Source organism: Pelodiscus sinensis, chromosome 15 (genome assembly GCF_049634645.1).
Source record: "Pelodiscus sinensis isolate JC-2024 chromosome 15, ASM4963464v1, whole genome shotgun sequence".
In the NCBI taxonomy this organism is placed as follows: Eukaryota; Metazoa; Chordata; order Testudines; family Trionychidae; genus Pelodiscus; species Pelodiscus sinensis.
Window position 1 is genome coordinate 1,514,405 of NC_134725.1, and position 26,318 is coordinate 1,540,722.

The 26,318-nt window shown below is 51.2% G+C and overlaps 1 pseudogene; it reads right to left on the reverse strand.

Moving 5' to 3' along the window:
• Positions 1-1,036: 1,036 nt before the first annotated feature.
• The window catches only part of LOC142818377 (putative E3 ubiquitin-protein ligase HECTD4), a 31,474-nt pseudogene continuing 6,192 nt past the window's right edge, over positions 1,037-26,318 (reverse strand).

Here is a 26,318-nt window from a genome sequence, read left to right on the forward strand (position 1 = left end):
CTGACCCAGATCTAAATGACACATTAATAACCCCCTGGATCCAACCAGTCATCCCTTCCTGGCTAGATTTAATAAGCCATGAAGGGCAGGGGGTCAAGCGAGCACGTGGTCAGTCACTCCTCCAAGCACCTTGTCCACATGCTTGGTCTGAAAAAGCTGAAACTGATCCAAAGAAAAGCAATTTTGCAGGGGGCTGCATTCAGCCACCAGGCCAGAGGTTCCCCACCCCAACGGTATGCTGTCCTCGGGCAAATCCTCCAAAGGTAAGCTTGGCCTGGGGCTTATGCTGGCTAGTTGATGGCTGGCCAGATTGAGGATAGCAGCCCTGCTTTGTCTTGAAGGGCTTCAGGCAACAGTGGGCTGTATCCTACTGGGGATAATGGCCCTTTGATTGAGAGGAGTGAGGCTTAAACTTTTTCCTTTCAGTGCCAGGGACATACAAGCCCAGGGTCTTTAACGTAGTGCAGGAGTCCTTAAGCCCATGTAGCTTGTCTCCTCTGCAAACAGGACACCTGTATCGAAGAGCAGGTCTTGGATGGAGTTCTGCGTCTCTGGAGAAAGGCCCAAAAGGAGGAGCCATGCTGCTCATCACCTGGAGATGGCCAATACCATGGAGCAAGCCGCTGAGTGTGCCGCATCCAAAGCTGCCTGCAGCGCTGCCACGGCCACAGAAGAGCCTTCCTCTGTTAGGGCCTTGAACTCTTTACGTGGGCCATCCAGGAGGGAGGTCTCAAACTTTGCCCGCTACAAGATGAACACATGGCAAGCGTTGGCTAACAAAACCTGGTGGTTCACCACCCTGAGCTGGAAACTAGCTGAAGGATAAAAGCTTTCTACCAAACAAGTCCAAGAGTTTGGAGTCTTTATTTTTGGAGGTGGGGGCGGGCTGGCCTTGGTACTCCCTGTGGATTCTGGATTCCACCACTAGGGAATGTAGATGTGGGTGGGTATACAAGTACTCATGGTCCTTGGCGGGGACAAAGTACTTCCTCTCCACCCTCTTTACTATTGGTGGAATAGAGGAGGGGGTTTACCCCTACATGAGGCGGTAGCCAAGATTGCCAATGCCTTCTGGCAAAGATGCTCTGGTGCGGCCCGCTTGCCCTAGGATGCCAAAGAAGTCCGAGGTCTCCTGCACCTCTTCTGCTTGGAGGCCCAAGTAGTTTGCCACCCTCCTCAAGAGGTCTTGGTGGGCTCTCATGTCGTCCGGGGGCACCACTGGAGGAGAAACTACTATCGCCTCATCCAGAAAGGAGGAAGAGGAGGCTTGAGCTGACTGTCCTTCCTCTTGAGGTGGGGGGGGGGGTGTTGGTCACCCACCCCATCACCTAACTGAGAGGAGTCTGGTGCCACCACCTCATCTGGCTGCCCACGAGGAGCTGGGGACACCGAGGGAGCCTGTGACACTCCAGCCACCGAACGGGTAAGCTGGGGTTGAACTGGAAACCCCCAGGGGGTCCATAGGAACCATCGAGCCTGCCACTGAGATTGAGATCATGGCATGCCTGTGACAGCACCAGTGGTACTGAATGTGACAGCGCCGAGAGCTGCGCAGAAGTCTGCGCCGGAGAGATGGAGTCTGAGGCCACAGTGCAGGACTGGATGCTGCCTGACACCAAAGACAAGGACCTCGTGGGGTGACTTGCTTGGTACTGGAACTCCATGACCGACTGAGACCTTAGTGACCAGGAGTGCCGTACATCCCTTCAAAGGCTGCAGCGCTCATGTGCGGGGACTGGCATCATAAAGGTGAGCCCCGGTGCTGTGAGGGGGATCAGGATCGACATCAACGGGAGTAGCATTGGCGTGGCAAGTGGTGCCTTGGGCTTGGAGAACGTCCCTTGGTCAACGCGGCAAGTAAGGGGATCAACTCTCCCTTTGGTGCTGGGGGCCATGTGCCTCCACAGGTCTGTGCACTGACTCCAGTGATGCAGGAGACCTCGTGTACTGACCAGGCTTTACTCTTACGGACCTCTAGGGACTTCAAGGCTCTCTCCAATCAGACAGCGGAGGAGAGTGGGACCTGATGGTACTTGCTGACTGTGGGCCAAATGGTAGCTTTCCCTTACGGCGAGGTCCAGTTGGTGCCGGGAGTGATGGTACTGGCATGGCCTGTATGTCCTGGGAGGCCTGGAAGGCCTCTGATGTGCAGGGCAGACCGATCTCCAGCACCAGGGACAGTGACCAGGTGGGGGAGCTCGGTTTCACCTGGGCTGCCTCTTACCTATCTGCTGACTGGTCGCCCTTCTTCCCTTTGTCCTTACAAGCGGACTTGTCTCTGTCCAGCTTTCGCTGGCATCAACTGGTCAGCACCATTCGCCACCACCAGCCCCAGTGAAGCACCAGAGGGGAGCTGTGCACCGGTGCTCTGTGCCGAGTCCAACCGCTGATCTGGCAGAGCTAGTGTGGACTCCATCATAGAATCCTAGGGCTGGAAGAGACCTCAGGAGTCGAGTCCAGCCCCCTGCCCAAAGCAGAACCAACCCTGGCTCAATCATCCCAGCCAGGGCTTTGTCAAGCCAGGACTTAAACACCTCTAGGGATGGAGATTCCACCACTTCCCTAGGTAACCCATTCCAGTGCTTCACCACACTCCAAGGGTATGTCTACACTGCCACCCTAGTTCGAACTAGGGTGGCTAATGTAGACATTCGAACTTGCAAATGAAGCCCGGGATTTAAATATCCCGGGCTTCATTTGCATGTTCCCGGGCGCTGCCATTTTTAAATGCCCCGTAGTTCAAACGACCTGCCCGCGGCTACACGCGGCACAGACTAGGTAGTTCGAATTAAAGCTCCTAATTCGAACTACCGTTAAACCTCCTTGCAGGAGGAATAATGGTAGTTCAAATTAGGAGTTTTAATTCGAACTACCTAGTCTGTGCCGCGTGTAGTCGCGGGCAGGTAGTTTGAAATAAGGGTATTTAAAAATGGCAGCGCCCAGGAACATGCAAATGAAGCCTGGGATATTTAACTCCTGGGCTTCATTTGCAAGTTAGAATGCCTACATTAGCCGCCCTAGTTCGAACTAGGGTGGCAGTGTAGAAATACCCCTAGGGAAATAGTTTTCCCAATTAGCCAACCTAGACCTCCCCCACTGTAATTCAAGACCATTGTGCCTTGTTCTGCTATCTGCCACCACTGAGAACAGCTGCTCGCCATCCTCTTTGGAACCTCCCTTCAGGAAGTTGAAGGCTGCTATCAAATCCCCCCTCACTCTTCGCTTCTGCAGACTAAATAGAATCATAGAATCATAGAGCTGGAAGAGACCTCAGAAGGTCATCAAGTCCAGCCCGCTGCTCTAGGCAGGACCAATCCCAACTAAATCAACCCGCCCAGGGCTTTGTCAAGCCGAGACTTAAACACCTCTAGGGATGGAGACTCCACTACTTCCCTAGGTAACCCATTCCAGTGCTTCACCACTCTCCTAGGGTATGTCTACACTACCCCGCTAGTTCGAACTAGCGGGGTAATGTAGGCATACCGCACTTGCAAATGAAGCCCGGGATTTGAATTTCCCGGGCTTCATTTGCATAAGCCGGGCGCCGCCATTTTTAAATCCCGGCTAGTTCGAACCCCGTGCCGCGCGGCTACGGGGTTCGAACTAGCCGGGATTTAAAAATGGCGGCGCCCGGCTTATGCAAATGAAGCCCGGGAAATTCAAATCCCGGGCTTCATTTGCAAGTGCGGTATGCCTACATTACCCCGCTAGTTCGAATTAGGAGGGTAGTGTAGACATACCCCTAGTGAAATAGTTTTTCCTAATATCCAACCTGGACCTCTCCCACCACAACTTGAGACCATTGCTCCTTGTTCTGCCATCTGTCACTACTGAGAACAGCCTCTCTCCATCCTCTTTGGAACCTCCCTTCAGGAAGTTGTAGGCTGCTATCAAATCCCCCCTCACTCTTCGCTTCTGCAGACTAAACAGACCCAAGTCCCTCAGCCTCTCCTCATAAGTCATATGCTCCAGCACCCTAATCATTTTGGTTGCCCTCCGCTGGACCCTCTCCAATGCGTCCACATCCTTCCTGTAGTGGGGGGCCCAGAATTGGACACAGTACTACCATATGTGGCCTTATCAAAGCCGAATAAAGGGGAATAATCACTTCTCTGGATCTGCTGGCAGTGCTCCTCCTAATGCACCCTAATATGTCATTAGCCTTCTTGGCTACAAGGGCACACTGTTGACTCCTATCCAGCTTCTCATCCACTGTAATCCCCAGCAATTCCTGGTGAACTGCTACCTAGCCAGTTGGTCCCCAGTCTGTAACAATGCTTGGGATTCTTCCGTCCTGTGACGGGGCTAACCTGCCCCGCACTGAGCAGGAGGGAGAGGAGCCCGTTTATTGGGTAGAGCACGCCCCTCCCCCACAGCCCTACTGGGCATGCTCGAAGTGCAGCCTCACTATAAAAGACTGCCGGGCTGCTCAGTTGGGGCAGACCGCCGGGGAGGAAGGAGCTCCGGCCCAAGCTGCAGGCCCGCCGCCGGACGTGCCGCCAGATTCAGAGCCGGAGGGACCGCCACTATTGCTACTACCAGCCCCGGGGTGAGCACGCCCCCAATGCCGATGCCGGGGGGCCGCCCCCCCGCTGCAGGAGACACCCCCTGCGCTGCTGCCCCAGAGACGGGACCAGCTGACGTGGCCGCCGCCGCCAACCCAGCATCGCCAGGTGGGACCTCCGTCGGCCACAAGGCTGGGGTAGGAAGCAACCCAGGGCAAGGGGCAGGGAAACCCCCGGTGGGCTCAGCACGTTTCGGGGAGGACCCCCCGCTGAGCCAGTGGTGGGAACCACCCACCACCATTAGGGCCCTGGGTTGGGATCCGGTGGAGAGGGAGGGCCCAGACCCCCCTACCCCAACTCCTCAGGGTGTGGACTAAGCCTCAGGGCCTGCTGTGACTGTGGACTAGGCCTCAGGGCCTGTTGCGGAGGCTGGACTAGGCCTCAGGGCCTGCTGTGAGTGCTGGACTAGGCCTCAGGGCCTGTTGCGGAGGCTGGACTAGGCCTCTGGGCCTGTTGCGGAGGCTGGACTAGGCCTCTGGGCCTGCTGTGAGTGCTGGACTAGGCCTCTGGGCCTGCTGTGACTGTGGACTAGGCCTCCGGGCCGGTGGCTAACGCTTTAATCACGGGAAGAAGGGAAAGGGGCGGGGAGGACCCCGCCACACATCCCAAGTGCAGGACTCGACACTTGTCCTTGTCGAACCTCATCAGATTTCTTTTGGCCCAATCCTCTAAATGTGTCTAGGTCACACTGGACCCTATTCCTGCCCTCCAGTGTATCTACCACTCCCCCTAGCTTAGTGTTATCCACAAATTTGCTGAGGGTGCAATCCATCCCCTCATCGAGGTCATTAATAAAGATGTTGAACAAAACCGGACCTAGAACCAATCCTTGGGGCACTCCGCTTGAAATCAACTGCCAACCTGATATCGAGCCATTGATCACTACCCGTTGGGCCCGACAATCTAGCCAGCTTTCTATCCATCTTACAGTCCGTTTAAACAATCCATATTTCCTTAATTGCTGGCAAGAAAATTATTGGAGACTGTATCAAAAGCCTTGCTAAAGTCAAGGTATATCACATCCACTGACTTCCCCATGTCCACAGAGCCAGTTACCTCATCATAGAAGCTAATCAGATTGGTCAGGCACGACTTGCCCTTTGTGAATCCATGCTGACTATTCCTAATCACTTTCCTCTCATCCAAGTGCCTCAATATGGATTCCTTGAGGATCCCTTCCATGACTTTTCCAGGAACCGAGGTAAGACTGACCGGCCTATAGTTCCCCTGATCATCCTTCTTCCCTTTTTTGAAGATGGGCACTACATTTGCCTTTTTCCAGTCATCCGGGATTTCTCCCGATCTCCATGACTTTTCAAAGATAATAGCCAAAGGCTCCACAATGACATTTGCCAACTCCCTCAGTACCCTCGGATGCACTAAGTCCAGACCCATGGATTTATGTACGTTTAGCTTTTCTAAATAGTTCCTAACTTGTTCTTTCCACACCACGGGCTGTCCATCTTCATCCCATCTTGCGTCACTTGGCGCACAAGTCCAGGAGCCAACCTTGTCCGTGAATACAGAGGCAAAGAAAGCATTGAGTACTTCAGCTTTCCCCACATCATCTGTCACTAGGTTACCTCCTTCATCCATTAGGGGCCGCACACCCTCTCTGATCACCTTCTTCTTGTTAACATGCCTGTAGAAACCTTTCTTGTTATCCTTCACATCCTTAGCCAGTCGCAATTCCATTTGCGCTTTCGCCTTCTTGATAACCCCCCGGCATTCTCGAGCTATACCTTTAAACTCCTCCTTGGTCATTTGTCCAAGTTTCCACTCTTTGTAAGCTTCCTTTTTGTGCTTAAGTTCACCAAGGATTTCCCCTGTAAGCCAGTCCGGTCTCCTACCATGTTTGCCTCTCTTGCTACGCGTCGGGATGGTTTCTTTCTGTGCCTTCAATAAGGCTTCTTTAAAATACTGCAGGCTCTCCTGGACTCCTTTCCCCTTCATGCTAACATCCCAGGGGATTCTGCCCATCACATCTCTGAGGGAGTCCAAATCTGCTTTTTTGAAGTCCAAGGTGTGTATTTTACTACTCTCTTTCCTTCCTTTGGTCAGGATCCTGAAATCTACCATCTCATGATCACTGCTTCCCAGGTTGTCACCCACCTCCACTTCCCCTATTAGTTCCTCCCTGTTTGTGAGCAGAAGGTCAAGCTGCGCATGGCCCCTGGTCGGATCCTTCAGCACCTGTGTCAAGAAGTTATCCCCAACATTCTCCAAAAACTTCCTGGATTGTCTGTGTACTGCTGTATTGGTTTTCCAACAGATGTCAGGGTGATTCAAGTCCCCCACGAGAACCAGGGCCTGCGATCTGGAAGCTTCGCTCAGTTGTCTGAAGAAAGCCTCATCTACCTCATCCACCTGATTCGGTGGCCTGTAGCAAACACCAACCACAACATCACTGCTGTTGTTTGCTCCTTTAAACTTAACCCATAGACTCTCAGCAGGTTTTTCTCCCTCTATATTCTGGAGTTCAGAGCAATCGTAGTGCTCTCTTACATATAGTGCAACTCCTCCTCCTTTTCTTCCCTGCCTGTTCTTCCTGAACAGTCTATACCCTTCCATGACAGCGCTCCAGTCTTGCGAGTCATCCCAAGTCTCTGTTATCCCAATTAAATCATATTTCTTGGACTGGGCCAGTTCTTCCTGTTTGTTGCCCAGGCTTCTCGCATTAGTGTACAAACACTTCAGGTAACCAGTTGATCGCCCTATCTTCTCCATTCGAAACATGGTCCTCCTTTCTTGCCCCTTCCTCTCTGCATTTCTTCCTGGTATCCGAGTTTCCCACTCCCCTCAGGGTTTTGGTCACCGTCCCCCGACAAACCTAGTTTAAAGCCCTCCTCACTAGGTTTGCAAGCCTGCCCGCGAAGATGCTCCTTCCTCTCTTCATTAGGTGGATCCCATCTCTTCCTAACAATCCTTGCGCCTGGAACAGAGTCCCATGGTCGAAGAAACCAAAGCCCTCTCTGCGACACCATCTGCGCAACCACACATTTACGTCCTCGATTTGATGATCCCTGCGCAGTCCTTTCCCTTCAACAGGGAGGATGGACGAGAACACCACTTGCGCTCTGAATTCTTGGATCCTTTTTTCTAGCGCTACATAATCCGCAGTAACCCGCTCAAGATCATTCTTGGCCGTATCATTAGTTCCCACGTGGAGAAGCAGGAAGGGGTAGCGATCCTAAGGTTTGATCAGTTTGGTAAGCCTCTCAGTCACATCCTGAATGCGAGCTCCTGGTAAGCAGCACACCTCTCGAGATTCCAGGTCCGGACGGCAGAGGGATGGCTCAGTCCCTCTTAGGAGGGAGTCCCCGACCACCACCACCTGTCGTTTTCTTTTGGGGGTGGTGGCTGTGGAACCCCCATCCCTAGGACCACGCATCCCATGCCTTCCAGTAGATGGTGTTCCTTTCTGGTTTCTTCCTTGTGAGGTCCCTTCCAAAGCTTTCAGCACTGCAGAGCCTGTGGAGAGAGCTTGAAAGCGATTACTTACCTCTATAGCATTGGGGGATTCCCGTGTTGGCCTTTTCCCCTTCTAGAAGTTACATGCTGCCAGTTCTCTTCTTGGTCACGTACTGCCCTCTCTGGCTCCTCCACCTGCCGTGCTTGCAGGATTAAACGCTGCCTTCTATCGAGGAAGTCTTCATCCTCTCTGATCAAGCGTAGAATCGACACTTGGGCCTCCAGTCCTCTAATTTTTTCTTCCAAAATGTCGACCAGCTTGCACTTGGTGCAGATGAAATCCGTTCTTTCTTCCGGGAGGAAGACAAACATGGCACACGCTGTGCAGGTAACAGCAGCAGACCCATCACCATCCATCGCTGCTGTCCTGGAAAAGGGATTTAAAAAGAAAGGCAAGAGAACCTCGCGCCCTTCCCAACTCCCCTTCCCAACTCCCTCTCAAAGCTCCCTGTTAGCACTCACCTGTTCGCAAGCTCCTTGGTCGCTTGCCCACTGCCTTATAAAGCCCCTCCCCCTACCAAGGCTCAGCCAATCAGCAGAGGCTTCTAGAATTCAAACTTTAATTAGAAGCCAACAGTTTCCACCTGCCAATCACAGCACAAACTCCATCAAGGGGAGGAGGAGGGCAGGTGGGGGAAAAAAAAGCCTCACTCAAACACAGGGGAAAAATAAATAAATAAATAAACCAAAAAAGAACACACACCAACCCTCACTCTCAAACACAAGCTCAGCACACAGCAAGAAAGCCCCAAACACAACACACACGTCCCTCAAGAGTCCTGTATCTGCTTCTCCTTCACCTGGAGAACTCCCTCTCTAAACTGTCACTAGGTTACCTCCCTCATCCAGTAAGGGCCCCACACACTCTCTGATCACCCTCTTGTTGCTAACACACCTGTAGAAACCTTTTTTGTTACCCTTCACATCCCTTGCCAGCTGCAATTCCAATTGTGCTTTCGCCTTCCCAGTTACTCCCCTGCATTCTTGAGCAATATATTTATACTCCTCCCTAGTCATCTGTCCAAGTTTCCACTTCTTGTAAGCTTCCTTTTTGTGCTTAAGCTCACCAAGGATTTCCCCGGTAAGCCCATCTGGTTGCCGACCATAGTTGCTTTTCTTACTGCACATCGGGATGGTTTCTTCCTGTGCCTTTTAATAAGGCTTCTTTAAAATACTGCCAGCTGTCCTGGACTCCTTTCCCCTTCATGTTAACATCTCAGGGAATCCTGCCCATCAGTTCTCCGAGGGAGTCAAAATCAGTAACACCCGGAGACAAATTCCTCTTTCTTTAATTGCTCAGGGATGGAAGGACCTGCAGATACAACACTTCTCCAAAAAGTGTCCCCACCCCAGGAAAAAAAGGCAGTCAGGCCTATGTCAGTCAGTGATCCCCATGCTGTGGCATAGCACAGCACAAGGCACAAGCTTTGAAGCCAGGGGAGCGGGGCATGTCCCACCCCCCAGGCAAAGTCTCTAAGGGTACGTCTACACTATGGGACAAAGTCGAATTAAGATACGCAACTTCAGCTACGTTAGTTACATAGCTGAAGTCACAGTACCATAACTCGGCTTTTGGAGCTCTCTACACTGCAGGAAGTCAAAGGAAGAACACTCTTCCTTTGACTTCCCTTACTCCTCATGAAATGAACGTTACAGAAGTTGGATTAAGAAGTCTGTTATTTCAAAATTATTTTGAAATAGCAGGCTTGCTGTGTAGATGCGCACTCTTATTTCTAAATAACGCTGCTGTGTAGACATGCCCTAAGAATCAAAAGTTCACAAACTATTTACAGGTACTTAACTTTCAACAAACACAATAGGGTTAAAGGGAAATACTAGCTACAGCCATCACTGGTGGCAAGATGCAACTGAGGAGGGAGGGGCCGGGGAGTGTCTATATAGTGCGGCATGTGTGTGCCACTGTAGGGGGCGCTGGGGAGCCGAGCCCCTATGGGTACTGCTTAGGGAAAAACTTCTAGCACCGGTGCATGTGGCAGGCGCGCACACACACCTATGTTGAATGGACAGGAGCAAGAAGAACCGCAAGTTCTGTGAGTCTTCAGAAGATGTATTTTTACTTGAAGTATCTTATAGCTATAAAAACAGCTGTTCTATCTCTTGTCATAGTTACAAACATTTCCTAACCTCATTGCACTTTCTTTCTTCTGCAGCCCTGTCTACAGTGGGTAATGCATATTACGGGTGGTGTGATTTCTAAATACATTACCGTGTTTAAAGCGCACTAACAATGCAGAATGCTGTTCAATGGCATGTGTGTCAAAAGCACTAAAATTAAAGTTCACTAGAGTAATGTGCACGAATGTGATTTCTACAGTGTAGACAAGCCCTGCATCTGTCAGACAACGAGGCTGTGTCTAGACTGGCAAGTTTTTCCGGAAAATCAGCCACTTTTCCGGAAAAACTTGCCTGCTGTCTACACTGGCCGCTTGATTTTCCGCAAAAGTACTGACGATCTACTGTGTGAAATCAGCCGCTTTTCCGGAAAAGCTTTGCTGCTCCTGTTTGGGCAAAAGTCCTTTTTGCGAAAAACTGTTGCAGAAAAGGGCCAGTGTAGACAGCTAGCTAACGCTTTTCCAAAAAAGCACAATAAACGGAAAAAAGTGGTTTGGACACCAGGAGACCCCGTAGGAGCCCCAGACTTCCTGGTAACCCGAGCTGTTAAAGCAGTCACAGGCTGCTGAGTGCACGTGGCAGAAGCGTGCCTCAGACCTGCGGCCTGAGCTCTGCCACGGCGCCCCTGCTTGTGACCAGCAGCCATCACAAGCCAGCCATGGCAGCTCCTGGTGGTGAGCCCCCTGCACCCCCAGCGCAGGAGGCCCCCAGGGGCTGCAAAAGGAGGGCTCCCTCCTGGACCCCCAGGGAGCTGGAGACCTTCCTGGACCTCTGGCAGGAGGAGGAGGGTCTCCATGACATCCAGTCCTGGCGCCGCAATGCGGACATATTCGGCCGCATGACTGAGGCTCTGGCCCAAAAGGGACACCCTGCCTGGAACAGTGGCAGGCAGCTGCAGGGCGCGCCTGGGACCGTGCTGCTCACACACATCCGGCGGGACCAGGGGGAAGGGTGGATGCCGGCTGGAACCGGACAGGGCCCCAGGGACTCAGCCCAGAGCCCGCACCTCCGCAAGGGTGCAGCACACAGAACGGCAACACTGCCCCATGCCTGGCTGTGAGGTACAGCCAGCTGCTCCTGGGAAAACCGCAGCGTCACAGCCCTGTGAGCGTGGCCCCCACCGAGCCCCTCGCCTGCTCCCGGTGCCTTGGCTGGCTCTCCGAGGGGAGTCCCCACTGTGGCCACACATGTCCCTGGGCTACCGGGGTCGTGGGAGGGATAGTGGGAGGGAGAAGGACCCCTGAGTTTTGCTGCTAGGATGGGACACCCCCCCCAGTCACTCTTCTGGCTCCGTCCAGGAGATATCCCACGCGATGGGGATCTGAGAGCCCAGACCACGTCTGCCAGATGTGCTCCCAGGCACTGTGTGAGGATGCATCTCGCTCCCTGTCAAACACCAGTGATTAGCCCAAAGCTTTTCACAGTCTCCACCAGCAGGGAGTTCCACAGGTGAACGCAGCACAAGCACCCTCCCGCCCTCCACAGGGCCAGGACACAGACCGGTGGTTACAACACATGGAGGAGGACCCTACTCCAGGGGCGGGCCTCCTTGCCAACATACAACACGGGGGGCAGGGGGGGAACCGAGTGGGCCCAAGCCACACTACTGTGGGGTCACCTGGGCTCAGGGGTGGAGGGCATGAGGTGTGGGGACAGTGGCCGGCCTGCCTGACTGACCCATCCTTCCTTCTCTTCCCTGCAGCGGGACCGAGCACAAGACCCTCCAGTCCGGCAGCAGCGGTGCCCCCAGCTGGCCAACCCCAGAGGCGCAGGCTCCGACAGCGGGACCAGCTGCTTTGCCGCCACATTGTAGCGGTGGAGGCAATCCAGGGCTCCATTCGCGAGCGCGTGCAGGGGGACCTGCAGTGGCGGCAGGAGGGCTGGGCTGCCTTCCTGGCAGAGTGCTGAAAGATGGGTGACTCCATGGCCATCCTCACAGCACATTTAGTGCATGCCGTCCACTATGGCATGGCCGTACCCCATGCCCCTGCCATCCCTCCCGGAGCACTGCCCATGTCCCCTGCCGCCCCTGCAATGGCCCCTGCTCCTATGCCCCCAGCTCCTGCCCCTGCTCCTGCCGCCCCTGCTCCTATGCCCCCAGCTCCTGCCCACTTCCCCGTGCAGCCTGCCCCGATGCGGCCTGCCCCGCATGTGCAGGTCCACCCCCGCAGGAGCGCTCGCAGGGGCCACCCGTCCCAGTAGCTCCCCCCCTCCCCATCCCAGTTGAAGGTCTCCCCCTCTCCCCCTTGTAAATAAATTTTTCTATGTTTCAGTTGATTCTTGTGTTGGTTCTTGTGTTACTCTAGTAACTGTAAGAAATGATTTGAGATGCCAATTAGCCATCTACATTTAAAAGGGTTACAAACTGTGGACACCAAAATTCTGTATCTATCACTGGGGGTCCCTTTGTAAGTGGTCATTGGTTTGTGGCGCATAAATAAATACTGAGACTTTTCAGTAAAATTTAAACCACAAACTATATTTACGTAGCTAACAAACAAGCAAGAACGGTTAAAAGACGCACACTAAAGATTATGTAACATAGTCTAGACGCAGGGGACGATTGTAGTGTTGCTGGCAACCTCAATCCTTTGGTCCTTCCGGGCCTCGGGAGAGGAACAGCCAGGAGATCCCTTGAAGACGACTGGAATCGGGTACGCTGACTTGAGCCTTCCACACGAACCCTGAATCCTCTTCCCTGTTCTTCGGGACAGCTCGGACAGGCGATGGTGGCCTAAACCCTAGCCTATTCTAAAAGAAAAACCCTAACTACGTCCGACGCACCCGATGAACAGTCACGATGACGGCCGATGTGCTTGGACCCGACGCTTTACTATTGGGGGGAGGTAAGGGGGGCGTGGGGAAGGGGAGGGGATGGGAGGGGGGAGTCTGGGGAGACCCAGGCGACCCTACTACGGGGCTTGGGCAAACATGTCCGTCAGGGCCTCTCTGATGCGCACCCCATCCTGGCGCGCCTGGCGGATGGCAGCTGTGTCGGGCTGTTCCAACGTCTGTGCCTCGGCTGCCATCCATGCAGGGAGGAAGGCCTCCCCGCTGCGCTCCACAATGTTGTGGAGCACGCAGCACGCGGCCAGTACCTCCGTGGCATTCCGCTCACCCATCTCGAGACGGGCGAGCAAACACCGGAAGCGGGCTTTTAAATGTCCGAAGGCCAGCTCCACTGGGTTTCGGGCCCGGTTGAGGCGGTCGTTGAACCGGGCCTGGTTCTGGTCCGGCTGCCCCGTGTACGGCCGCATTAGCCAGGGCAGCAGGGGGTAGGCCGCGTCCCCGACGACGCAGATGGGCATAGGCACATCCCCGACAGTCAAGTCCCGCCGGGGGAAGTAGGTGCCCACCTCCAACCTGCGAAACAGTCCGGAGTTGCGGAGGATGCGGGCGTCGTGTGCCCGGCCGGACCAGCCCCCGTAGATGTCCAGGAAGCGGCCCCGGTGGTCCACGAGGGCCTGGAGGACAATGGAGCAGTACCCCTTCCTGTTCATGAAATGGGCTGCTCGATGCTCCGGGGCCCGGACGGGGATGTGGGTGGCGTCCAGGGCTCCCCCACAGTTGGGGAACCCGAGGGTAGCGAAGCCGGCCATGGTATCATCCACATCGCACAGGCGGATGATTCGCGGGAGCAGGACGTCGTTGATGGCGTGGACGACCTGCAGAAGGGTGCAGAGAAACACAGGGGAACACATCACATACGGCAGGGGTGAGTGTGCGCTCCCTTGGGCCCCCCCCTTGATTCCCTCTGTCCTCACGCACGCGCACACACACCAGGGCCCCCCTCGCCCCACGGCCCCCCCACCACCACCGGGCCTGTGCAAGGGAGGGACGGCCCAAACCCCTGGGTGACCCAGCCTGGAGTCTTGGCTGCCCCTGGGCATGGAGTGCAGCACCCTCCCCCCACCCCACTCCCCCTGGGACTTACCTCCATCACGACGACACTGACGGTCGATCTTCCCACCCTCAATTGCTGTGCCACCAAGTGGTAGCTGTCCGGTGTGGCCAGCTTCCACAGCGCGATGGTGACCCTCTTGTCCACGGGGATGGGTGCCCGCAGCCGGGTGGTGGCTCTCTGGAGTGCAGGGGTGAGCCAGGCGCACAGCTCCAGGAACATCCGCTTTCGCATGCGGAAATTCCGGAGCCATTGCTGGTCGTTCCATTGTCCGAGTACAAGCTGGTCCCACCAGTCGGTGCTGGTGTCCAATCTCCAGACTGGCCTCTCCACCCTGGGGTGCTGATGCCACAGGGCCGCCATGGCCTCCCTGGTGAGGGAGTCGAAGGCGATCTCTGCCTCCTGGTCCTGGAACACCAGGGCACCGGCCTGCAGCACGAGCTGCACGCACTTGCACAGCTCCAACAGGGGCCCGAGCAGGCACATGGCCACCCACGGCTCCATGGCAGACAGGGCAGGGCAGAAGAAAGAAAACGCAGGAAAAAGCAGTTGGGGGCCAAAGGGTGGTGTCCCCAAAACTCAGACGGCAACCACCGAACCTGCTAAGGGTGTCAGTCCCTGGCAGAGGCCCCAAGGCACGGGAGCAGGAGACAAACGGCTGTCCGGCGAGACCCCTTTAAGCACGTGTCTGAACCGAGCTCCGGCCCCGCCCCCGGAAAGGTCTGGTGGCCTTTTGCCCTCTTCAAAATGGTTCTGTGCTTCTGCTTTTGCGCAAAAGCGCATCGTTCTAACGATAACTCCGGGACCAATCTAGACGCGCTTTTCCGGAAATACTTTTAACAGAAAACCTTTTCTGTTAAAAGCATTTCCGGAAAATCATGCCAGTCTAGACGTCGTCCGAAGGTTTGAAAAGGGAATACAAATTTCAAATCTAAAAAGGATCACAAAGTCAGAGAGGCTGATTTTATTTATACAAATGTACAGTAAACAACATACCTGCAGTTCTATATGGGGGTGAAATTTGCATGGGATAAGGTGGGACATGTGCAGTATCTGGCCCTCCGTCTTTGCATGGGCATGTAAAGGGGATTCGTTCCTGGTTGCAGGCAAACTTTATGAATTTGCAGCGTTCTTCCTGAGTAAACATTTTTAATGCAGTCCATAAAAATTCAATATGTTGGTCTGTTTCCATCAACCCCACCTGGTACATAGTATAGGCCTAAGAGAGGGAAGGGGAAGGACAGTGAAATCAGATACAGATGAAGAACATGATGTGTACTACTCTCCTCTTCAAGTCTTCTATGACTTTGTTTAGGAAACTCTGGTTTGTTTTTTAAAGCATCAGTGAAAATGGAAATCAGTTTTAGCAGGACAAGTACTACTAGAAATCAATTCATTCAAACTGTTGCATTGTGTGCGGTGAGATATCCCTGGAATATTTTATCCTCTCAACTGTTCCTATAACAGACTGGCCTTTATACAGACTCTTTCTAAACTGCTTCCATGCTGTGTTTTTGTACACTGTTGCTTCTGCTGTTGCAAGGTATGATCACACAATATTTTAATATATTACAATTATTATATTAAAATATTATAATAGCTTAAAGATGTTTGGTAACCCAAGCAAAACAAAAACAAAACACCCCCCCTCCCCCCACCTCTTTCTGGTGCATTGCCTATAATATTAAAGGATTGAAATGCCAGTGCCAAGTAATTCAGAAAAAGTACATATTTGGCTATGTTAAATTAGCTGGTTAAAATTTAATAACAGGGTAGCGCATGAGAATTTCTGCAAAGATATTGAATAGAGTGTGTCCATTTTCTTGAAACAGAAGCAGCTACATAAGAATGGCCATACTGGGTCAGGCCAAAGGTCCATCTACCCCAATATCCTGTCTCCCAACCGTGGCCAATGCCAGATGCCACAAAGGGAGTCAACAGAACAGGTAATCACCCTTTCCTGTCATACATTTCCAGCCTCTGACAAACAGCGGCTAGGGACACCATTACAACCCATTCTGGCTAATAAATTCATGGAGGTTAGGGCCATCAATACTTAGCTAGTTTTTTTTAACCCTGTTAACATCCTGGTCTTAACAACATCTGGCAAGGAGTTCCACAGGTTGACTGTGCGTTGCATGAAGAAATACTTCCTTGTGTTTTTTTTTTAAATCTGCTGCCTATTAATTTCATCTAGTGACCCCCTAGTTCTTCTGTTATGGGAAGAAGTAAACAACTTTTCTTTGTTTACTTTCTCCATACCAGTCATGATTTTATAGGCCTCTATCATATCCTCCCTTAGTCTCCTCTTTTCTAAGCTGAAAAGTTCCAGTCTTTTTAATCTTTCCTCATATGGCAGCTGCTCCAAACCCCTAATCAATTTTGTTGCCCTCTTCCAATGCCAAGATATCTTTTTTGAGATGAGGCGACCACATCTGTACACTGCACATTGAGTGGGTGTTTTCAGAGAACTATCCACAATGACTCCAAGATCTCTCTTGAGTAGTTGTAGTTAATCTAGTTCCCATAATTTTGTGTGTATTATTGGGATTATTTTTTTCCAATGTGCATCACTTTGCATTATCAACATTGTTTGTTGAGCCCCCTCAAAGAACTCTAGCAGATTAGTAAGGCATGATTTCCCTTTACAGAAACTATGTTGACTTTCCCTCAACAAATTATGTTCATCTGTGTGTCTGACACTTTTATTCTTTACTACAGTTTCAACTAATTTGCCTGGTACTGAAGTTAGACTTACTGGTCTGTAATTGCCAGGATCACCTCTAGAGCCCTTTTTAAATATATTGGTGTCACATTAGCTATCTTCCAGTCACTTAGTATAGATGATGATTGAAAGCAGTTTCCCCCAAAGTGGGCTGCAGGCTTCCTGCAGCTCCCCTTGGTTGCAAACATCAAACTGCAGCCAATGGGGGCTTCAAGGCTCTGTGTCTGCGGAGCAGGTAAGTGAACAAACCAGAGCAGCATGTTAGCAGCTCTCTCAAAGAGGGCCCACGGCCCACTTTGAGAAACACTGATTTAAAGGCTAGGTTACAAACCACAGTTAATAGTTCCACAGTTTCCCATTTGAGTTCTTTCAGAACTCTTGGGTGAATGCCATCTGGTCCCAGTGATTTGTTACTGTTAAGTTTATCAATTTGTTCCAAAACCACCTCTAATGACACGTCAGAAGGTACTTACCAATCCATTACCCTAACTTAGGCACATATGTTCCAAAGGGTCTGCAGCACAACATACCTTTAGAAACTGCAGGTTAATGTAAATGCCCACACATCCTTAGCTCCATTTCAAGAGGAGTCAGTGCTGTTAGAAGCTGCAGGGATATAATCGATCCTAGACCAGCATGCGCAGCCGTCATGCAATCAGGATTGTGCAGTTCACGCAGCCTCAGGTTCCGAATTTCTGTTGCGTATATGTCCTTATTCTCCCATCTGACATAAGGGATTCATAAAGAAACGAGTCTGAATCTGCAAAAGCCCATTTCCTGGGTTCCCGAGCATGGCTTCTGGACAGTTTCATTCTTATGCCATCTGTCCCCAATTTAACTCCACATGCAGCAGCACCTGCAGATCCAAGTACATGCGCCTCACTTTCAGAGCTAAACATGTGCATGCACACAACATGCAGCTATGACTACTAGGAAGTGGTCATTACAGTACTGCTCAGCCCTCTGTTATTTACGGATGAGCTGGGAACCTCCAGCCTACTGCTGCCAATCAATTGTACCAGTAACCTCAGCACCCTAGATTTCCCCAAGTTACAGCTACATCACCATTTAGGTGATGGTGGAAAAGCCACCACACAAACTTCTAATCCACTTTCCTTCACAAAACATCCTCCCAGTAATGGATTTACTCACACTATGGGAATGTGCCTGCCTCTGGGACACAGCTCCACCTCTTTGCCGGTCATACTCAGGTAGGGGAACTTGCAGCATGGCTTGTTAGGTCAATCAGGGCTCTCTGCATCCCAGCATCTAGCAACAATTTCAGCACACAAGGCCTCCAGTTCAGTCTCATCATTTATGTAAGATGACACATGATGGTGATAGCTAGTAACTTGCACTTTGCTGTACCTTGTTCTTGTTAATCTCTTAAACCACCAAGCCAACATAATGAGTTTTAACATCATTACATTTTACATCATCCAATGGCACAAGTACTGCTCCTGGTTCCTGTAACAACAAGTCTGTGCTACTCTGTGTCCCTGTCAATGAATAAATCTTCTGTTCCACTTGCTGGCAGAGTCTCACATCGGGCTGGAGATGGGAGTGCAGGGCCCAGTGCCTCCCCCACACTCTGTGACAAGCCAGATCAACATATAAGATGGCTAATGAGTAAAACCTGTTGCTACCTGTCACGGGGTACGCCCCCGTCAAGGGGCTCGGCCCCCCCCTACCGGGTCGGTACAGCCCCCAAAGTCCCAACGCCAAGGTCCCGGCCCTTCTCTCAGGGCATATACGGTACTACGGTCCCAATGCTAAAGTCCCGGCCCTTCTATCAGGGCATATACGGTACTAAAGTCTCACTGCACAAGTCCCGGCCCTTCTATCAGGGCATATACGGTACTAAAGTCTCACTGCACAAGTCCCGGCCCTTCTATCAGGGCATATACGGTACTACAGTCACAATGCAAAAGTCCAGGCCCCTCTATCAGGGCCAATACGGCAGGACAGTCCCAATGCAAAAGTCCCGGCCCTTCTATCAGGGCCAATACGGTAGGAGAGGCCTAGCCGCTCCGAGAAGCCTCTCCTGGCCCGGGGTTTGTTTGTCCAGGGAAGGGAAAATGAGTGGTAGGGGGACCCGGGCCCTCCCTCTCCACCGGGTCCCAGCCCAGGGCCCTTTAGGCAGGGTCTATGGCTCCTGCCGGCTCGGCGGGGGATCCGGCCGATACACGCCGAGCCGAACTTTGTATCCTTTGCCCTGGGCTGCTTCCTACCACGCCCTGGTTCCCCCCGGGCCCCTTCGCCCCCAAGGCAGTACCTGTCGGGGTTGTGGGCGCGCTCCTGCCGCCCTGGGTCAGCAGCTGCGTCCTCCGTGTCAGGGTCCGGCGACTCTGGACCCAGCGGCTGCAAGAATACTGGCCCAGCCTGGTCTCCTCCTTCGCCCAGGGGCCTCCCTGCCTGCCGGGCTCCTTCGGCCTTTATACCCGGCCGCTGTTGGGAGCATGCCCAGCAGGGTTGGAGGGGCGGGGCCTTCTCTGCCAGCTGGGCCTGGGCTATCCCCTGCTCATCAGTGCGGGGCCTGTCCGCCCCGTCACACTACCAAATGTGGAAGCCCTTACACTGCTGATCATGGCACCTACAGAAAAAGTGTAAAAGTTACAAGTTCCTAATCTCAGTTTAAGCAGTGCATGGCCACCAGGGGAAGGACAACAATGCACAATTCTGCTGATTTACCATGTCAACAGGATATAAAGTGACTAAAAACTCATCCTGCAATTTCATGCACGATGACAGAGCCTTACACCCACATGGAACTCTACTGGCCTTTAACAGGCCTTTGAAGGATCAGGCCTGCTATTGGGCACTACAATTACTGCATGGTTTAGCCATGAGTCAGCAGCTATGGCCTAGTGCACAAGGGCTGTGGGTAAAGGAGACCAAGGAAAAAGGAAAATTACATTTTCAATTTTTTTGACATAGTTGTAAATAACAAGGATGCCAGCTTCCTGGAGATCAATATCTGGATCTAGTGGTTCTCCTACTGTAGTGGGGCGCTATTTGAAATCCAGGAGTCGGTGGGCGTCAGCTCACCCACTTCTAAAAGCCCCTCCCCCAGCCTTGTGGGAGGGACGACTAGGCCTGGGGATCAACTAATTCTGGGGGACAAATAATGAAAAACACGGTCAGGGTGTGCAGGTCACAGGGTCAAAACAAGGGAACCAGATGAGGACACCGAGCAGAGAACCCTGGACAGCGCCTACTGCTCCCCAAGCTGTCAATGGAGCCCATGGACGCCGCCCAGAGGAACTCTGCCCGGATTCGTGAAACCAGGGGAGGAACGGAAATAGGCCCCACAGTCGCAGAGAAACCCCTTGTCTGGCATCCTCCTCCTGGTGTTGTAGATGGCGGCTTTCGCCAGGACCAGGAGGAGGTTGACGAGGAGGTCTTGCGACTTTGTGGGGCCACGGATTGGGTGTACATAAATGAAACAGTGTTGGGAAAAGTGCAGCCAGAACCTCAGTAAGAGGTTCTGGAGGAGCCGGAATAGGGGCTGCAACCTGGCGCATTCTAGATATTCGTGCGCCAGGTTTTCCCTCACACTGCAGAAAGGGCAGGTGTCCGGGATAGGGGTGAACCGCGCCAGGTACACGCCCGTGCTCACGGCTCCGTGAAGGAGCTGCCAACTGATGTCCCCGATGGGCTGCAGAATTAGGGTGCTCCCCACCCTCTACAGGTCTTAGATAGTCCCACCACTTGGTGTCTGGGCAGGACACGAGGGTGAGGAAATGTAACGTGTGAAGCATGAGCATGTACAAGTGTTTGGAAGCAGACCGGCTGCAGATCTTGCAGCCAGCTGGGGGTCCAGGGATGGGAAGGCCGGCGGTCCCACGGAACAGGGGCCTGATAACAATGGACGGAGGGTTTGCAGGAGGGGAGGGGTGGGGCGTACCATCTCGCAGGGACCGCTGCAGGAAATCGAGAGCGGGCTGCGGCAAGGCCGCCTTCACCTCCTGGAGTAGGTGCAGGGGGCGGTAGGGGTGGAGAGCCCCATGCGCTGAGCGAGCGCTCGGGGATCCACCCAGTCCCCCCTGTCGTAGTCCAGGAGGTCTCCGACCTTGGTGGTTTCTGCCAGGATCAGCCTCCGGCGCACCGAGGGAGACTCCGCCACCTGCACGCACAAGGCTGGATTGTGGAGCAGGGGCTCTGCGAGGAGGTCTGCTCCCTCGGAGGTCACAGATAGCTGCAGCGGCACAGGAGCCAGCAAACAGAGCTGTAAACAGGGGAGTTTGAGTGGGAGTTTGTAAAGGGAGTTTGGATTGTGGGACCTGTTTGGAGTTTGTTTTTGCTGTGGAGGGGGTGTTTTGGTCTGTTTTTGTGTTCACCGGACTAATAGGATTTTGGTGAGAAAGTAGATAAAACACAGAGGCATTAGTGGCCATGGCCCAAGGAGTAGAGAACACAAGGAGGATGACTGGATGTGGTAGCTGCGGTATGTACATGATTCTGGAGGGGGTACCTGAAAGGAGTTTTGTTTGCATGAAGTGCCGCCTGATAGAGCTGATGGAAGAAAAGATCCGAGGACTGGAGATGCAGGTGGAAACTCTGGTCGAGTTTAGAAGGGGGTTTGAGCAGATGATGGGGCAAAGGCATGACGTGGCTGAAGGGGAAAGTTTAGATATGCAGATGGAAGCAGGATCAAGGGCCTCGGAGGGGGGACTGCTGGGCGAAGAAAATGGACAGTGGAAGCATGTGACTCAGAGAACCAGGCAGAGGAAAAGATGGGTCAGTGAAGGAAAAATAGAGCTCAAGAACAGGTATGTGGAGCTGGAGAATGAAGAAGGGGTACAGCAAGTAGATAATGAAGATGGAAGGGTGAGGAAGAAGAGAAGAGTGGTTAGTCCCATAGATAAAGGGGAAGACTTAATGGAGACAGCACCAATAATGAGCATTAGGAGGATACAGGATGGGTTAAAGAGGATTACAAGGGAAAATAGGAATGGCAAGGACTTGCAGCCAGAGGAAGCTAGAGATAGACCAGTGAATCACACTGTCACTAGGAAAAGGCAGGTCTACGTGATTGGGGACTCCTTATTGAGAAGAATAGACAGGCCTGTAACCAGAGCTGATCCAGAGAATAGAAGGGTGTGCTGTCTGCCAGGTGCTAAGATATGAGATGTGGAACTGAGGTTGAAGAGGATTATTAACGGAGCAGGAAGGAATCCATTGATCATCCTTCATGTAGGAACAAATGATACGGCTAGATTCTCGCTGGAATGAATTAAGGGAGACAATGCCAGGCTGGGGAGGATGCTCAAGGAAATTGAGGCTCAGGTGATCTTTAGTGGGATTCTGCCTGTTCCTAGAGAAGGGCAACAAAGATGTGACAGGATTATGATGATCAATAGATGGCTTAGGCAGTGATGCTATAAGGAGGGCTTTGGGATGTATGCTCACTGGGAGGCATTTATGGACAGAGGACTGTTCTCTAGAGATGGACTTCACCTAAGTAGGGAGGGAAATAGACTTCTAGGATGGAGGCTGGCTCAACTTATTAAGAGAGCTTTAAACTAGGAATTTGGGGGAGACGGTTGGGAGATGCCCAGGTAATCTCTGCGCCGGATTTTAACACTGAGAGGGAGGAAAACGAAGTAAGAAAGGATATAGCTGGGGGTAGGAGAATGAACATGAGGAAGGGTGGGGTGGATACTAGTCTAATAGGTCATATTGGAGGTATAACATCTGGGCCAAATTGGGTAAAGAATGTGAATGAGGCCAAACAGCAAAAATTAAGATGTTTGTACACCAATGCGAGGAGCCTAGGTAACAAAAAGGAGGAACTAGAGCTATTGGTCCAGGAAGTGAAACCAGATATTATAGGAATAACAGAAACATGGTGGAATACTAGGCATGACTGGAGTACAGGTATTGAAGGGTATGTGCTGTTTAGGAAAGACAGAAATAAGGGTCAAGGTGGTGGAGTCGCATTGTATATCAAAGATGAGGTAGATTGTAAGGAAATAAAAAGTGATGGAATGGAGAAGACAGAGTCCGTTTGGGCAAAAATCACATTGGGGAAGAAAACTATCAGATCCTCCCCTGGGATAGTGCTTGGGGTGTGTTACAGACCACCAGGATCCAATTTGGATATGGATAGACACCTCTTTAATGTTTTTAATGAAGTAAATACTCATGGAAACTGCGTAATCATGGGAGATTTCAACTTTCCAGATATAGACTGGAGAACAAGTGCTAGTAATAATAATAGGGCTCAGATTTTCCTAGATGTGATAGCTGATGAATTCCTTCATCAAGTAGTTGCTGAACCAACAAGGGGGGATGCTATTTTAGATTTGGTTTTGGTGAGTAGCGAGGACCTCATAGATGAAATGGTTGTAGGAGACAACCTTGGCTCGAGTGATCATGAGCTAATTCAGTTTAAATTAAATGGAAGGATAAACAAAAATAAATCTGAGACTAGGGTTTTTGATTTCAAAAGGGCTAACTTTAGTAAATTAAGGAAATTCGTTAGGGAAGTTGATTGGACTAAAGAAATTATGGATCTTAAAGTGGAGGAGGCCTGGAATTATTTTAAGTTAAAGTTGCAGAAGCTGTCAGAAGCCTGTATCCCAAGAAAAGGGAAAAAATGTATAGGCAGGTGTGTTAGACCAAGCTGGATGAGCAAGCATCTCAGAGAGGTGATTAAGAAAAAGCAGAAAGCATATAAGGAGTGGAAAATGGGAGGGATCAGTAAAGAAAGCTACCTTATTGAGGTTAGAGCATGTAGGGATAAACTGAGAGGCTAAAAGTCAGGTAGAGTTGGACCTTGCAAAGGGAATTAAAACCAATAGTAAAAGGTTTTATAGCCATATAAATAGGAAAAAAACAAAAAAAGAAGAAGTAGGACCACTAATTACTAAGGATGGAATGGAGGTTAAGGATAATCTAGGAATGGCCCAATATTTGAACAAATACTTTGCTTCAGTCTTTAATGAGGCTAATGAAGATCTTAGGGATAATGGTAAGTTAACAAATGGGACTGAGGATAAGGAGGTAGATATTACCATATCCGAGGTGAAAGCCAAACTTGAACAGCTTAATGGGAGTAAATCGGGGGGCCCAGATGGTCTTCATCCAAGAATATTGAAGGAACTGGCACATGAACTTGCAAGTCCATTAGCAAAATTTTTTAATAAATCTCTAAACTCAGGGGTTGTACCATTTGACTGGAGAATTGCTAATATAGTTCCCATTTTTAAGAAAGGGAAAAAAAGCGACCCGGGTAACTATAGGCCTGGCCTGTTAGTTTGACATCTGTAGTATGTAAGATCCTGGAAAAAAATTTGAAGGAGAAAGTAGTTAGAGACATTGAGGCTAATGGCAATTGGGACAAATTACAACATGGTTTTACCAAAGGTAGATCGTGCCAAACCAACCTGATCTCCTTTTTTGAGAAAGTAACAGATTTTTTTAGATAAAGGAAATGCAGTGGATCTAATCTACCTCGACTTTAGTAAGGCATTTGATACAGTACCACATGGGGAATTATTGGTTAAATTGGAAAAGATAGGGATTAATATGAAAGTTGAGAGGTGGATAAGCAACTGGTTAAAGGGGAGACTACAGCGGGTCATATTGAAAGGTGAACTGTCAGGTTGGAGGAAGGTTACTAGCGGAGTTCCTCAGGGATCAGTTTTGGGGCCAATTTTATTTAATCTTTTTATTGCTGATCTTGGCACCAAAAGTGGAAGTGTCCTAATAAAATTTGCGGATGACACAAAGTTGGGAGCTATTGCCAATTCAGAAAAGGATCGGGATATCATACAGGAAGATCTGGATGATCTTGTAAATTGGAGTGATAGCAATAGGATGAAATTTAATAGTGAGAAGTGTAAGGTTATGCATTTAGGGATTAATAACAAGAATTTTAGTCATAAGCTGGGGACACATCAGTTGGAAGTAACGGAGGAGGAGAAGGACCTCGGAGTCCTGGTTGATTATAGGATGACTATGAGCCGCCATTGTGACATGGCCGTGAAAAAGGCTAATACGGTCTTGGGATGTATTAGGCGAGGTATTTCCAGTAGGGATAAGGAGGTGTTAGTGCCATTATACAAGGCATTGGTGAGACCCCATTTGGAATACTGTGTGCAGTTCTGGTCTCCCATGTTTAAGAAGGATGAATTCAAACTGGAACAGGTACAAAGAAGGGCCACTAGGATGATCCGAGGAATGGAAAACCTGTCTTATGAAAGGAGACTCAAGGAGCTTGGCTTGTTTACTTTAACCAAAAGAAGGCTGAGGGGGGACATGATTGCACTTTTTAAATATATTAGAGGGATAAATACCAGGGAGGGAGAGGAATTATTTAAGCTCAATACCAATGTGGACACAAGAACAAATGGATAGAAGGTGGCTAGTAGGAAGTTTAGACTTGAGATTAGACAAAGGTTTCTAACCATTAGAGGAGTGAGGTTCTGGAACGGCCTCCAAGGGAAGTAGTGGGGGCAAAAGATCTATCTGGTTTCAAGATTAAACTAGATGGGTTTATGAAGGGGACGGTTTGATGAGATAACATGATCTTGGTAACTAATTGACCATTCATTATCAGTGGGAAATAGGTCAATGGAGGGATGATAGGAGTTACTATAGAGAACTTTCTGGGTGTCTGGCTGGTGAGTCTTGCCCACATGCTCAGGGTTTAGCTGATCGCCATATTTGGCGTCGGGAAGGAATTTTCCTCCAGGGTAGATTGGCAGAGGCCCTGGAGGTTTTTTGCCTTCCTCTGTAGCATGGGGTACAGATCACAGCTGGAGGATTCTCTGCATCTTGGGGTCTTCAAAGTATTTGAAGGCTTTGAGATATAGGTGAGAGGATTATTCTAGGAGGGGTGGGTGAGATTTTGTGGCCTGCACTGTGCAGGGGGTCAGACTAGATGATCATAATGGTCCCTTCTGACCTTAAAGTCTATGAGTCTACAAAAGCGACGAGGAGTCCTGTGGCACCTTATAGACTAACTGAAGTGTAGGAGCATAAGCTTTCATGGGCAAAGACCCACTTCGTCAGATGCATGCATCTGACGAAGTGGGTCTTTGCCCACGAAAGCTTATGCTCCTACACTTCAGTTAGTCTATAAGGTGCCACAGGACTCCTCGTCGCTTTTGCAGATTCAGACTAACATGGCTACCCCTCTGATACTATGAGTCTACAACGGACCTGGTCGCCGAAAACAGCTTCCATGTCCGGAGGAGTTCCTGGTAGAATTCCAGCAGCTCTGAGAGGTCTCGCGCAAGGCCCCTCGGGTGGATGAAAAAGAGCTGCCTGTCGTATCGGAGCCCGCCCCAACCCCGGCGGGAGAGGGAGCGGCAGCGGGAACAAGGCAGCCCCTAACGGACTAGGGACTGGGGACACAAATACCAACCCCCTGAGGGCTGTCCGAGGGGTCGGCAATGGCATGTGGGGATGCTGCGGGGGGGAGGGCATCATGGCAAGGGCGGGAACAAGGGTGGGCACAGGGCCGGACGGAAGGTTGGTGGCGGAGAGGGGGGTAACGGTAATGGTAGGAGAG